Genomic DNA, 15,276 nt, shown 5'->3' with positions numbered 1-15,276 from the left:
AACAAATCATACACAGACAAAAAAGCAGCTTAGTGAATGGGAACAGATATCTGCAAATGATATTCTGATATGTGGTTAATGTCCAAAATACATAGATAACTCAAATAACTTAATATAAAAAATAATCCAATTAAAAAATGAGCAGAGGATCTGCATAGGCATGTTTCCAAAGAAGACATACAGATGGCCAGCAGACACATGAAAAATGCTCAACATCAGTAATAGTCAGGGAAATGCAACTCAGAACCACAGTGAGATATCATCTCTCACCTGACAGAATGGCTATCATCAAAAATACAAGAGATAACAAGTGTCATTGAGGATGTAGAGAAAAGGAAACAGCAGCAGCACACTACTGATTGAAAAGCAAATTGGTGTAGCCACGATGGAAAACAGTATGGAAGTTGCTCAAAAAAAAAAAAAAAAAAACCTACCATACAATCCCGGAGAAGGCAATGGCACCCGACTCCAGTACTCTTGCCTGGACGGAGGAGCCTGGTAGGCTGGAGTCCGTGGGGTCGCTGAGGGTCGGACACGACTGAGCGACTTCACTTTCACTTTTCACTTTCATGCATTGGAGAAGGAAATGGCAACCCACTCCAGTGTTCTTGCCTGGAGAATCCCAGGGACGGGGGAGCCTGGTGGGCTGCCGTCTATGGCGTCGCACAGAGTCGGACACGACTGAAGTGACTTAGCAGCACCATACAATCCACCAACTCTACTCCTAGATATTTATCTAAAGAAAATGAAAACTCCAGTTGGAAAACAGACATGCATCCCACTGTTCATAGCAGCATTATTTACACTGGTCAGATATACATGTTCTAATATGTTCATCAACATATGAATGGATAATTAAGATATGATATATATATATTTACACACACACACATATATACTTACACATACACACATACATACACACAATGGAATATTCTCCAATCATTCTTGCTATTTGCTTCAACATGGATGGACCTGGAGGGTATTATGCTTAATTAAATGTCAGACAAAGACAAATACTGTATGTTTTCATTTGTATGTGGAATCTAAAACAGAACAAAAGAGCTAATGGGACAAAACAGAAACAGAATCACAAAGATAAATCTAGTAATTGCCAGAGAGTAGATAGGTGGAGGAAGAAGCAAAATAGGTGAAGGGGATTATGAGGTACAAACTATCAGTTATAAAATAAATAAGTCACAGGATGTAATATAGAACATAAGAAATACAGTCAATAATAGCAATGTATTGAGAGATTATTGGAGAAGGAAATGAGAACCCACTCCAGTATTCTTACCTGGGAAATCCCATGAACAGAGGAGCCTGGTGGGCTACAGTCCATGGGATCGCAAGAGTCAGACACGACTTAGCAATTCAACAACAACATTGAGAGATTACAGACTATAGGTAACTGAATTAAATGATAGTAAACTCCAAAGAAATGAGGAAGAGGAATTGGGAAAACTCTTTTGTGAGGTAGTTGCAATACCCATAGTGTGACATAGTGTTATTTGAAAGTGGACATATATTAGTAATAAAAGTGTATTGTAAATTTTACAGAAACCACTAATAATTTTAATGAGAAGTGTAATTCATATGCTAAGAGAAGAAAACCCTAAAAATCATAAAGTCAAACTATAAAATTGTTCAAGTAAAGCCAGATAAGGCAGAAAAAAACAGAGGTGAAAAAATGAAAAATAAATAGAATGGATAGAAAATAAATACAAGTATGCTAGATATTGATCCAACTATATTAATAATTTTAACTGTGAATGTTTTAAATACAATAAAAAGACAAAGATTATGGGAATTCATTAAAAAACAATATCTAACTACAGGCTTTCTGTAAGAAATGTACTTTAAATATAAAAACACATATAGGTTAAAAGTGAAAAGATGAATGAAATCATACCTTTTTAATACTAACCAAAAGAAACTGGGGTAATTATTAATAATTTTGGACCAAGCTGACTTCATAGGAAGAATTATTATTAAGGATAAAAAAGGAACACACATAGTGTTAAAGGGGTGTAAAACTCCAAGACTATGCAACAATCCTAAATGTGTAAGCACCTAACAATAGAGTGCCAAACTAGATGAGGCAGAAGACAAGAGAACTGAAAGAAAAGATGGAAAAATCCACTATTATAATTGAAGACTTAAACACCCCTCCATACTTAATTGATACATCAAATTGGCACAAAATCAGTAAAGACATAGATGACCAAATAGCAGTATCTATCAACTCGATCTTAATAACATTTATTGAATACTCTATTCGACAACAGTAGAATACACATCTTAATCTCACATGGGACATTCAAGATAAACCACATATTGGGCCATGAAACACACTAACAAATTTAAAGGAAAACAAATCATACAAAGTATGTTATGAGATCACAATAGAATTAAGTTAGAAATCAATAACAGAAAGTTAGCTGGATAATATACAATTATTTGGTAACTAACATACACACATATACATAGAGATAGACACACACACGTACAAGTAATCCATGGGTCAAAGAGGAAATCTCAAGAGAAATTTTTAAAAAATATTTTGAACTAAATCAAAATGAAAACATAGCTATTCAAAATTTGTCAGTTTCCACAAAAGCAGAGCTTGCAAGAAGTTATAAAATTAATGCATATATGTAAAAAGAAGAAATATCTAAACTTAGTAACCTAAATATACCATTCTAAGAAATGAGACAAGAAAGAGAAATTTAAGTGTAAAGTAAGCAGAAGCAAAGATATAATAATAATTATAGCAGAAGCCCACAAAATTGAAAATAGAAACAATAGAGAAAATTATTGTAAATAAAAGCTGGGTTTTGGAAAAGATCAATAGAATTAATAAGCCTTTAGCCAGGCCAGGATTATAAAAAGGAAAGATATAAATTATTAATATGAGAAATGAAGATAGGTCATCACTACAGATCTCATAAGCATGAAAAGCATATTCATGAGGAATATAGCATTTTATTATGCTTTCCTTTATTGAGCTTCACAGACACTGTTTTCACAAATTGAAGGCTTATGGCAACCTGCATCAAAAATATTTATCAGTGAGAGCTTTTCAACTGCATTTGTTACTTGCTGTCTCTGTGTCACATTTTTGGTAATTCTTGCAATATTTCAAACCATCCTCCAGGAAAAAGATTATTACTTGTTGAAGGCTCAGTGATGGTTAGCATATTTGAGCAACAAAGTATTTTTTTAATTAAGGTATGTACATTAAAAAAAATATAATGCTATTGCACATCTAATAGACTATAGTATGGTGTAAACGTTAACTTTCACATACACTGGGAAATCAAAAAATTCATGTGATGTGCTTTATTGAGAAATTTGCTTTATTGCAGTGGTCTGGAACCAAACCTGGAATCTCTGAGGCATGTCTATTAAGGAATACTATGAACAATTCTATGTCCACAAATTTGATAACTCAGATGAAATAGACCAAATCCTTGAAAGACACAAACCATCAAAATTCATACAAGGAGAGACTGATAATCTGAAGAGTCCTATATCACATAAAGAAACTGAATCATTAATTAATAACCTTCTAAAAATAAAGCAACAGGTTCAAATAGTTTCACTGGTTAATTCCACCAAACATTTAAGGAAGAAATGATGTCAATGCTCCAAATCTCTTTCAGAGAGAAGGCTTCTCAGCCCTTTTTTTCGTTTGTTTTTTTTGGCCCCACAGAATGTGGGATCTTAATTCCCCAACCAGGGATAGAACCGGTGTCCCCTGCATTGGAAGCCTGGAGTCTTAATCAATGGACTGTCAGGAAAATACCACAACTCATTTTTTAAAACCAGTATTACCTTATTACCCAAACCAGAAAAATATAGTACAAGAAATATAATCTTCAGACCTCATGAATCTCTCATGAATTTAGATGTGAAAATCCTCAAAAAAAATTAAGAAATTGAATCCAATAATATTTGAAAATAATCATATCCCCAAATCAAGTGAGGTTTATTCCAGGGATCAAAGCTTGTTCACCATTTGAAAATCAACCAATATCCACCACATCAAGAGATTAAAGAAGAAAAATCATTTGGTCATATAAATTGGTGTAGAAAAAGCTTTTGATAGAATCCAAGACCCATTCATGATGAAAACTTTCAGTAAACTGGGAATAGAGGAAACAAGGCTCCAAAGAAGCTCCCGGCTGAGTAGCCTGAGGCCCATAGGTTTAAAACCGAGGAAGACTGGCTCCAGGCCAAGGAGCAGGAAATCAAGACCCTGTCCAAGGTAGAAGAGACCAAGAAATAAAGCTCCCCTTTTCCTGTGTGAGCAAGGTAGCCTCAGCATTTACACAGATAAATCAACAAAATGAACCCTATCTCCCTGCAACAAACAAATGGATTTAAGTAAATCTGAATAACATGTGGACTTTAGTAAATAATGTATTCATTGTACCAAATGTACCATACTAATGTTACATGTTATTAAAGGGAGAAAATGGCAAATGGATGTGAGATATATGGATATTCTCTGTACCATATTCACAAATACAAAGTTTACAGGTAGTTTACTGTGTGCATGCTCAGTCGCTAAGTTGTGTCCAGCTGTTGTGACCCCATGGACTGTAGCCTGCCAAGCTGCTCTGTCCCGGGGATTTCCCAGGCATGAATACTGGAGTAGGTTGCCATTTCCTTCTCCAAGGAGTAAAAACTATTATTGGTCGAGTTTGTGAACTGGAGTTTTGGTATTTAAAAGCCTGTAATATTCTACAAATCATTTCAATTAATCTTGTTCCTTTTGTTGTATTTTCCTTACCTATTGAGAGTAATACTGAATAATTGCTTCAAAAATAGAATTATCATTTCTATTTCCTTATTACTAATTAAAATTGCTTTATTTGATTATGCACTGAATAAAATATTGCAGTCATTCAAATAACTTGCTATTGATAAAATACACAAACATGCACACATGTTTATGCCCATTTTTCTCTAGTTTATTGTGGTCAATATCAGTTCATCTTTTTGAGGTTTATTTTTCTAAGTCTATTCTAGCACAGTGATATAGTAAAAAGAAAATTAAACTGGGTGTCAGAAGAATGGGGTCTGAGACTTGGATTTGCCAGTCTAACTCTATGACATTTGCAATTTGCTTAATCCTATGAGCTTCATATTATTCAAATATAAAATGAGAAGATTAAAGTAGAAGATTTCCAAGGCCCCCTTCTAGATCTAATATTCTATCAGTTGATAATTCTAATATATTTAATAACTATTGATTTATTTGTTACATTTAACTCCTTTATCATATATTTAGAAAGATGGGATAAGAAAGAAAATCGGTGCCCTTTTTGATGCACCTTGTCCTGAACAATATGTCATTTAATTGTTACTCCTTTCTACTGTTCACAAAAATGTGATAAAGATATTAATTTCCTGAAGGACTCAGTGTTTGTTGACAGACACCAGAACAATAGGCAGAATGTATACATAAGAAGTTGGTAAAGGAAAGAAACTTAAAAGGGAGATTTGAATTGATACTGATTTATTCAAGTGAAGGACAGGGTCAGCAGTTCAAGCAAGGCATTCAGATACTGGAGGAGGGACTTCTTTCAGCAAGCCAAGACAATACATAAGAAGAAATAGATGATGGAACCTATTTCAGGCATTAGTGGATTCAGGGAAAGACATAAAAATAGAATCCAGAGCAGCAGCTACTTCAGAGTTCCAGTAAATGAGGAAATTAGAACAAAAGAGTCTGAAAGTGTTATTCATTAGATATCAGTCCTGTACATCATGTAAAACTAGATTCCAAGTGCAGCTAAGGGCCTAGAATTTATCTATTTATCCTATAATTTATTTATATATCTTCTAGAATCCTGAAATTCATCATATTCTATGTATCGTATTAAGCCACGATGATGTCCTACTATGGAAGACCTCACACACACACATTTCCACACATAGATAGAGTCTGCAGTGCCAAGGTCACAGTTTAATTATATTTATTCACCTGGGTGGAGGTGGCAGAAAAGATGAAAGCCAAATAGAACTTTTCCCTGAAGCAGTGATTATTTTGCAGTTAGGAAGTGGAATAGAAACCTGTTCTAATATTCTTACTTAGGGACCCATATTTTGAGCACACACCATTACCAGGATCCATTTCCTTGACTTTATAGGAATATATAGTCCACATTATTAAGTTATTGTCTCCTTTATAGATTTCTAAAATGAGGTGACTCAGATGTTACAGGCGTAACAACCGACATAACAACACGGGCCATCATTTGTGTTGTTCTCTTCTTCGCAATAGGGACATATTAGCAGTTGTGTAACATTTAACCTCCAACTTCTAAGATATTATTGAATAACACTTCGCATTTCACAGAAAATGTGATTTCGAGCATCCAACAGTGGACGCTTCCTTGATTCTTTATTTTCACAGAACCTACACTAAGCCGATCTCCAAATATGTTTATACGGTATTCACTACATCAACAAATTTGCTTTAACACCAATGCTTCCATATTTGTGAACACTGTACTTAGCAGACAGAAGTACTTCATACTTTCAACTATGTAATGATTCCTGATGTTACTGGAAAATACTGTATGAAGCATATAGGAACTTATAGCAATGTGAACACTTATTACACATACATCTAACTAGTGTGATTCATGAGTATGTATCCATTGGTCCTCCAGCCTCTGGATTCACACTTTCTTTAGTATTCAAATACAGCAGCTTCATCTTAATACTACTCCCTATGTCTCTAAATTTGCTTGGGTGACCTGGGAAGTGGAAGGCTGATGCTTTTCCTGGGTACATCATATCCTCCTATCCCTGTTTCTTCATTTCCTACATTCAGTCTCAACCAAACAATGCTTATCTAGTGTTTTACATATATCAGGTTTATATTGAAGGTTTGGAATAATACAGTGGGATTATAGCACAGCAGAAAACAAGAAGGAAATCCAAAATAGAAAGGCTATGTGTAAACATACAGCTAATTCACTCTGCTGTACAGCAGAAACAAACACAACATTGTAAAACAACTATACTCCAGTAAAAATAACTCAAGAAAAAGGAATGAGACATGAAAATAAAACACCTTTTCCTTAAAAATTAAATAGCTACACAAAATTTCAAAAGAAAAAAGAAAATTTAAAATTCAGCGTAAAATATCACTGCCCTAAACTTTTACTGGGCCTTCCCTACCACCAAGAGCTTCTTGGTGGCTCTATCCCTTCCTTAGGCTATCACCTTTTCAGGTTTCTTTCTCTCTTTCAAGACTTGTTCCCCTCACTTTCATCTCCACCCTGGTGTCCTTTTGTCCTTTATTTCAAGCTACATGCATGAACTCACAATCTTTTTTATGCTCTTAGGTAGCACTATAAAGTTGGCTCTCAGTGCTCTGGATTCTAACTTTTTCAACCAAAAAGGCTCCTCAAAGTACATTGCAGTTATTTTGTCCTGAAAAAAAAGAAAAGACAAAGGTGATATTCACCATTAAGGAGATTGTTGACTTTCCTCTAGAATGCAGGAGAAAAGTAGACATTTTGCTTTTTAAATAGCACTTTTCCCATCTGACTACATATAAAGGAAGACTTTATGGCCCAGAAATTCACAGGTGTGCCACAATGCCCCCATCTCCATGGGTATGGTATGTCAGACCATTTATCTAGCTTACAAGATTGTAAGGAGTTTCATCCTTAGTGTTCAGTCTCTCCAATTCCTATAAACATCAATAATCCCATGTCTTGTTGCTCACAAAAGGCCCGCCTTTTTCTCCCTGCTGCCCTAGTCATCTACCATTTCACACCATTTGGTTTTTTTTTTTTTGGTAACTCATATAATTTAATGTTAGACAGAGGCTTATCACTTAACAAATATTTGTTTTCTACCCCTTGTTTTCAGCCTATTTCTTTTTTTTAATATAAATGTATTTATTTTCATTGGAGGTTAATTACTTGCTTTCCACCTTACTCCCTCAGGAACTTCTTGGCTGAGTGGCGATTTTAAATAGGATGCTGTTATCAAGAAAAAGCACATTTAGAAAAAATAGTCAAAAGATTGTATGTATAACTTTGACTGCTTCAAACTGTACATAATGAAAAGACAATATACTTGAATGTTCCCAAGAAGGAAAAAGAAAGTTTAAACAAAGTCCAGTTATACCTTACTTTATGTAGTGATTGTATTTTTGGACAACTGCATGTGAACCGTGGCGGATTCATGTTGATGTATGGCAAAATCAATGCAATATTATAAAGTAAATAAATTTATAATAAAAAAATAAAAATAAACCATATGTGGCAACTCAAGAATAAAGCATTACTTAACTGGGACTCTGTAATAAATTCCTTTAAAAATGAACTTTTATTGAAGTACTGACTTGTTTCTATCTGAATATTATAAACTTGGTTATACTTGATTAATATAATAGCCCTGTTGGGAAATTTAACAGACAAACAAGCTTCCTTTGTGAAAGAGGACTCAGTTCAGTTCAGTCACTCAGCCATATCTGACTCTTTGCGATCCCGTGGCTGCAGCACACCAGACTTCCCTGTCCATCACCATCTCCTGGAGCTTGCTCAAACTCATGTCCATCGAGTTGATGATGCCATCCAACTATCTCACCCTCTGTTGTTCCCTTCTCCTCCTGCCTTCAGTCTTTCCTAGCATCATGGTCTTTTCTAATGAGTCAGCTCTTTGCATCAGGTGGCCAAAGTATTGGAGCTTCAGCTTCAGCATCAGTCCTTACAATGAATATTCAGCACTGGTTTATTTTAATATTGACTGGTTTGATCTCCTTTATATCCAAGGGACTCTCAAGAGTCTTCTCCAACACTACAGTTCAAAAGCATCAATTTTTTGGTGCTCAGCCTTCTTTAAGGTCAACTCTCACATCTGTATATGATTACTGAGAAAACTACAGTTTTGACTATATGGACCTTTGCCAGCAAAGTAACATCTCTTCTTTTTAATATGCTGTCTAGGCTTAGAAAGAGGACTATGCTTTGTCAAAAGTCCTTCTCTACCTTGTAATGTAGATGAAGCTTACTTGAATTCATTCTGTTCCACAAATGAAAAGGAGAAGAGGGTGAAAATTCTCTGAGAAAAATTTCTTTATTGATTCCCCAGTCTTACTTGATTAGTTTACAGATGGAACTAAATTCAAGAAGAAATTTGATTTATACTTTATTAGTATGATACATCAAAAACATAATGTATAGACTTAATGTGTTCAGATTTATGTTTTCCCAATTATAGTCACCCATGTCATGAGCATATCTTACTTTGAAACCTCCAGAACATATAGATCTCCCTTAAAACATATTATTTCACACTTTTCATTATCATTGAGGGCAGTAGTAATTGTGGTTAAGATAAGGGTTTGAATCCTAATTCTAACATTTACAAGTTATATGATCTTGGAAAAGTTGTTAATGATTTTCTGTATTTCTGTATATGTCATAAAGTACTAATGATAAGGCAAAAATTAAATGAGATAATATACCTTAAGGGTTCCACTCAATGTCCTAGACATAAATATTTGATAGCTATTTGCTATGAGTGCTCTTACTGCTTATAAAAACCATAATATAAATGCTAAGTTAGAAATGTTCAATATTGTAGACAGACATGCTTTGTGTTGACAAACAGTAAAATATTCATTCATTGAGTATATTTTGAATCCACTACATTTCATGTGTACTTTATGCTACTATATATCATGACTTATGGTAAAATTCAGCTACCTTAGCAGTTGACACTGAGATAAAGGCAGACTTTCAGAAATTTAGCTCTTCTGAAAAGGTAATGGACAGAAGAGATTAAAATGAATAAAGTATACTGTGTCCAATGTATAAAGAAAGAAATACCTTGTGTCATGATGAAGCACAGTTTGAAGCAGTTAAGATTCACAGTAAAATCTGAATGCCAAGACTTGGTTTACTTGAGCAATTTTGGCTTGGCAGACTTGACTTGAGTAATGTTACTTCCCCCAACTAAATACCTAAGGCTTTAGACTTCTTGAATGTAGAATTCTGGAACACCAGAATAAATTTCACTGATTCTGTATTAAAAAAATCAATGTTATATTATTGTTTTTATAAAATGATTCAACAACAGGGAATGGAGGACAGATTGAAGGAAAAGATAAGTTTAACTCTACTATCAAACCCTCTCCATTTAATCTTTAGAAAATTTAATAATAAACTTTGTGGTTAAAATTTTAAAATTTTGAGTCATTTTCTTTCAGCTTAATTAAAGTATTGTATCTGAGACTCTAGTACAGCAAATGCTATTTTTACTACTTTTACAGTATGAGTTTTAGTAGACTTTATTACAGCCATTCAAATAAAAAGCTGTCAGGAGAGATAAAAGGATGTAGATTTGGGTTTTAAAGGCCTTTAATTAGATTTAAAGGTCAGCATTGCAGAAAAAAAAGCAACGTATATAAATAAAGCATAAAATTCTATGAGAGAATATACTAATATTTCATGTAAAGTAGTTGTCAACACCTATTCCCAAGAGTTAACTACTTTCTGTGATGTAACTTTTACATGGTAGTCCCTGGTTAATTTGCTTTTCAAGTACATGGTGTTTGCTTGTTTTTACAAATGGTTGAGTTTACCTTGTAGATCATCCAATTACACTACATGATGCTTTCCCTCAAAATAAGCACTTTGGCTAGGAATCTTGAGTTCACTATTGTCTTTGTTTTCTTTCTGATACACAGTTAAATATTGATGGGATTTTTAAAAGACAAAAAAAAAATGTTTCGGGTATTATAAATTACTCTTTACTACACTTTAATTAGTATACTCCTAGAGATGCTCAATTATAATAGCTGTTAATATTTCTGAAACTTAAATTAAGATTCTACACTGTTAGTGAGCAAACTCATTAAAGACATGAAAGGATGACAAGATGAAAAAGGATTTACATTTGTAGAATCTCCTGTAAAATTATTAGAAGTGACAGGTTCCATTTTTTGATGCTGAAATCAAGGTTGCATGTCTAAACCATAGTGACACCATGGTTACATTTTGCATAGCTGAGAACTAATAGGAAATTAATAGAGTGTAATACAGGCCTATTGAATTTGGTATGACGGTGCTGCTTTGATGCGCAAGAACAGAAGGCATAATTTCAATCTTTGTTTAGTGTCTTGGACAGCCAACCTCAGTAGCATCTAAGTATGGTCAGGATTAAAAATGTGATGGATAGTACCACAGCACCTTCTTGACAGCTTTTCTGTTCAAATACAAATTTCTGTCACAGCCCCAGAAAGTTTGAAGGAGAATTCGGAGATGAAATATCGTAGCTGCAACAAGCCCACTGTGAAGCTATTATGTTTTGAAAGGAAAAATAATTACAAATTGTACATCTCCTAGGCACATATCTGTATTAATAATTCAGAGTAATAAATACACTGGAGTATACTAATGAAATGTTATTGAACATTAAAGTTTTGGAAACTATAGGGTTATGAATCTGTCAAGAAAATGTCAATGCATATGTTGTGTTCAGATTTCTGTACCTGTTTTAGGCAAATAAATATTTGGGAGAGTTGTGAAAAACCATGATTTATTCCACCTTTCATACTGCCTCTTCAGTACATTTTTTAAAAGAAATTGAGGTACTTCTAAGCTGTTTAAAATCTAAATGATCAATACATCTACCCCCCATGAAAATTTTATGTTCATCTACCAAAATCATTTTTAACTGCATGAAAGATTATCTTTCTAGGAACTGTGGTTTTCATGAGGTATTATAGCATTGTTCTATCAAATATTTTTCCTTAAAAAAATTGAAGTGATCCTCCTGAAAATAAACATTAAATAACCTGCAACCTCAAATCCCACATTTATTTCATAATAGAAATACATTCTGCAACAACTTCCAATTTTTCTATTGTGATGTATGTCTTCCTCTATTGTTTCCCCAAGTAAATTTGTTTTCATAGCAATAAATCAAAAGTGTTAGTGTTAGGAGTTTTCAGCACCCTAGAATATTAAGTTCTACTTTGTCTTAAAGAAGGAAATGAGTAGAGTTGAACTGAAATGAGCATAAAATCGTTTACAGAATTCTTCTTTTGTGAACCAAGAATAATCTGCCATCCTTCCTGACAAATTGTCTTTCAGTCTGGGAACCAAGCATTGCACAAGGACATTGCATACTACAGATCATTGGTTTATCAAGCACTGTAATCTATTTTTTATAATTTTTGCAATGAACATTTTCACTGTAATGAAATAGTGGTCCCCTATGTCAGAGTTAACACATAATTAAGATTAATCATTCAATTAATGTGTAATGCTTACTGTGGTTAGTATAGAAATATGAGTCAGGGTATCTTACACTGGCCTAAAATTTTCTCATAGAAATATTACTTATAAAGATAATAATTTGTGCTTGAAAGACAGTCAGACAGAAAATTTAAAGGCTAAATAATGGGAAACTATTTTGCTTGTTGCTCAATGTATTCTCAATATTTTTTTGTTGGTTTCTAGGGGTACTTGAGCATTTATTTACTCAGTATTCAGATCATATTTATCAAATATCTATGTGTTCACGGTACTAGGCTGAGGTTTTGAATGAGTATGGCACAGACTCTTCCATGAAAAGGCATAGAAAGGAAAAGTATATATAGTATACCAATAACCATAATCTAATATGTAATATAAGTGTCAAGGAAGCTATTTTAAAAGTTCTATGAGGGTTTAAAAGGAGGAAAGATTACCAAGAAAGCTTTCATGGAAAAGATGGGCCTAGAAGTATGGCTGGACTATGGACAGGCATGCTTCATCCAGGAGGAGCTCATGCTATTTAGAGATACAATGTGAATTACGTTACAGAAGCAGGCAAGTTCTCATGGTCATGGTGCAATGAGTATTCCAAGTCCTTAAAGAGTAGAAGTGAAGGAGCCAAAGAAATGCTTGTGGGAAAAGTAGGTTGGACACATTTTACAGAATTTTTCTGAGCGCAGTACTGGTAAGTTTATGCATACTAATAGGGATTGGAGAACCATTAATGCTTTCTTAATATTTTTATTTTATCTCTATTATTTTGAAAATAAAGTTCCTCTTGAAGCTGTTTCCTCACCATTACATGCTGATTTCTTCTTACCTCTCTGTTCTTTCTTAGAATTCACCCTTTAAATGTTGTTGTTTCTTCATATTCTTCCTTGAGCATCTCACTATTCCTTTACGTACAATTACCACCACTATCCTTAGAATTGCACAATATCCATTTCCAACCCAATGTTCTCTTGAGTTTTATATCTGACAAGTCACTTCACTTGTCCATTTTTCTTACTAGACTATGAGCCCTTTGAGTGTTATACATTTTTTATCCTCATTGTCTAGGTAGCCTAATACTTGACAGATATTCAAGACACATTTTTGAAGGCAGAAATGAATGAAGGAAGGAATGAATAGTAGCACTGTGATCATAATTATATTTTGGGAAAATGAATCTTGCAGTAGTTTCAGAGTGTATCAGAGTTGGCTTGAGAAATGGCTTGAACTTTTTTTACTATTGTGTTTCATTGTCCATATTACTTGTTCTTTAGTTAGACCTACACAGAGATAGAACCCTATTAATTTACATATTCTTACAGAGGCACAGATGACATTTACTTACACAAATATGCATTTGTGATGCTCATCCATTACAATTATTCTTATGGGTACCTTGAAGAAACTATGCAATTTACAGGCCCCTGCGTCATTTCTACTTTTCCTTGTCTTCCACACCCAAGAAAAACTTATTTGCCATGTCTGTGTGTTACTTCATATTCACGTGACAACTATCACAATTATAAGTCTATTGTCTAAGAAGGTATTTTCTTAAAAGTTAAAGTTTATGTTAGACTCAAGTTAAATGATGACAAACATAGAGGTATATTTTCTGATTCACAGTATCATAAAAGTTCTATGATAAGTTTTACTTTGCATTGTTTTATCTTTTCCTTTCCTTGGTGCTTTTTGGTTCTAAACTTATTTTATTGAAAAATAAATTTCTGTTGTTTATTACTAAACAACAATCAAGAATGTTACTTTGCAATTGATATCTAAAATTGAAGCTCATTGATTCATTTGATAAACATTCATTACACATTTGCTAAGTATAAGATACTGTGCTGTGCTGTTGTGAGGTATAAAGAACTTCCTTAATACAATATACATAGGTCAGATTCCTGGTTCAAGCCTCTGCCCTAAAGTATAAAGATGAAAAATCGTGGCATATTTAGCACTGCTCTCATCAATATTATTGTAATTCAACAAGTATTTGAACATCTAGAATGTGCAACACATTGCACTAATAAAGTGGAGAAAGAACAAAGGTAACAAGACCATTTCCCATCCTTTAAGAGCTTAAAACCAAATATGTTTATGTTCAGTCACTTCCAATTATTTGCGACCCTATGGACTGTAGCCCTCCAGATTCCTTTGTTCATGGGATTTCCCAGGCAAGAATACTGGAGTGGGGTGTCATTTCCTTCTCCAGGGGACCTTCCTGACCCAGGGATCGAACCTGTGTCTCTTACGTTTCCTGCATTGACAGGTGGGTTCTTTACCACTAATTCCACCTGGGAAGCCAAGCACATTTTACATTTATTGAGACTTTACTATGCTTCACATACTTCCTGGCACTTAACTTACATTTATTAGCACAACCCACATGAATTAGCAACTTTTTATCTGTATCAAGACATTTTAGGTGAAGAAACCCAGGCAGAGGTTTCTCAACTGAAGTTTCACACCTTGCAACTAGAGGACCTAGGATGTTCATTCAGGTCTTTCTGACACCAGAGACAGAGTTTTTAATAACTATTACTACACTATATTTCCTGGTTTGAGAAAGAAAGATGAGTACACAAGTAACCATAGTTCAGGAATGATTGTGAAATCAGTCATAAAGATGTCAACAAAGTACTATGGAAACACAGCAAAAGGATATGGGAAGATTTCATGGAAAAAGGCTTCATTTAAATCAAGTCAGTAATAGCAGTAACAGCTATGACACCAGGGGATCTTCCAACCCAGGGACTGAACCCAGGTCTCCCGCATTGCAGACACATTCTTTACCAGATGAGCCACAAGGTAGCCTTTTGTAAGATTATGTACTTCCAATTAGTAAGTTTTCTGATAAAAACATTTTCCAGTGGAACGTATTTTCCTCACTATATATTCACGTTTTTTTTTCCCAATCATATGTTAATTTTTGTTGAATTTTGGAATATTTAAGGTAAGGTAGCAGATTCTTGTAGTTTTGACTACT

The sequence above is a fragment of the Bos taurus genome, chromosome X, assembly GCF_002263795.3.
Source record: "Bos taurus isolate L1 Dominette 01449 registration number 42190680 breed Hereford chromosome X, ARS-UCD2.0, whole genome shotgun sequence".
In the NCBI taxonomy this organism is placed as follows: domain Eukaryota; kingdom Metazoa; phylum Chordata; class Mammalia; order Artiodactyla; family Bovidae; genus Bos; species Bos taurus.
Note: the sequence above shows the minus strand (reverse complement) of the source record.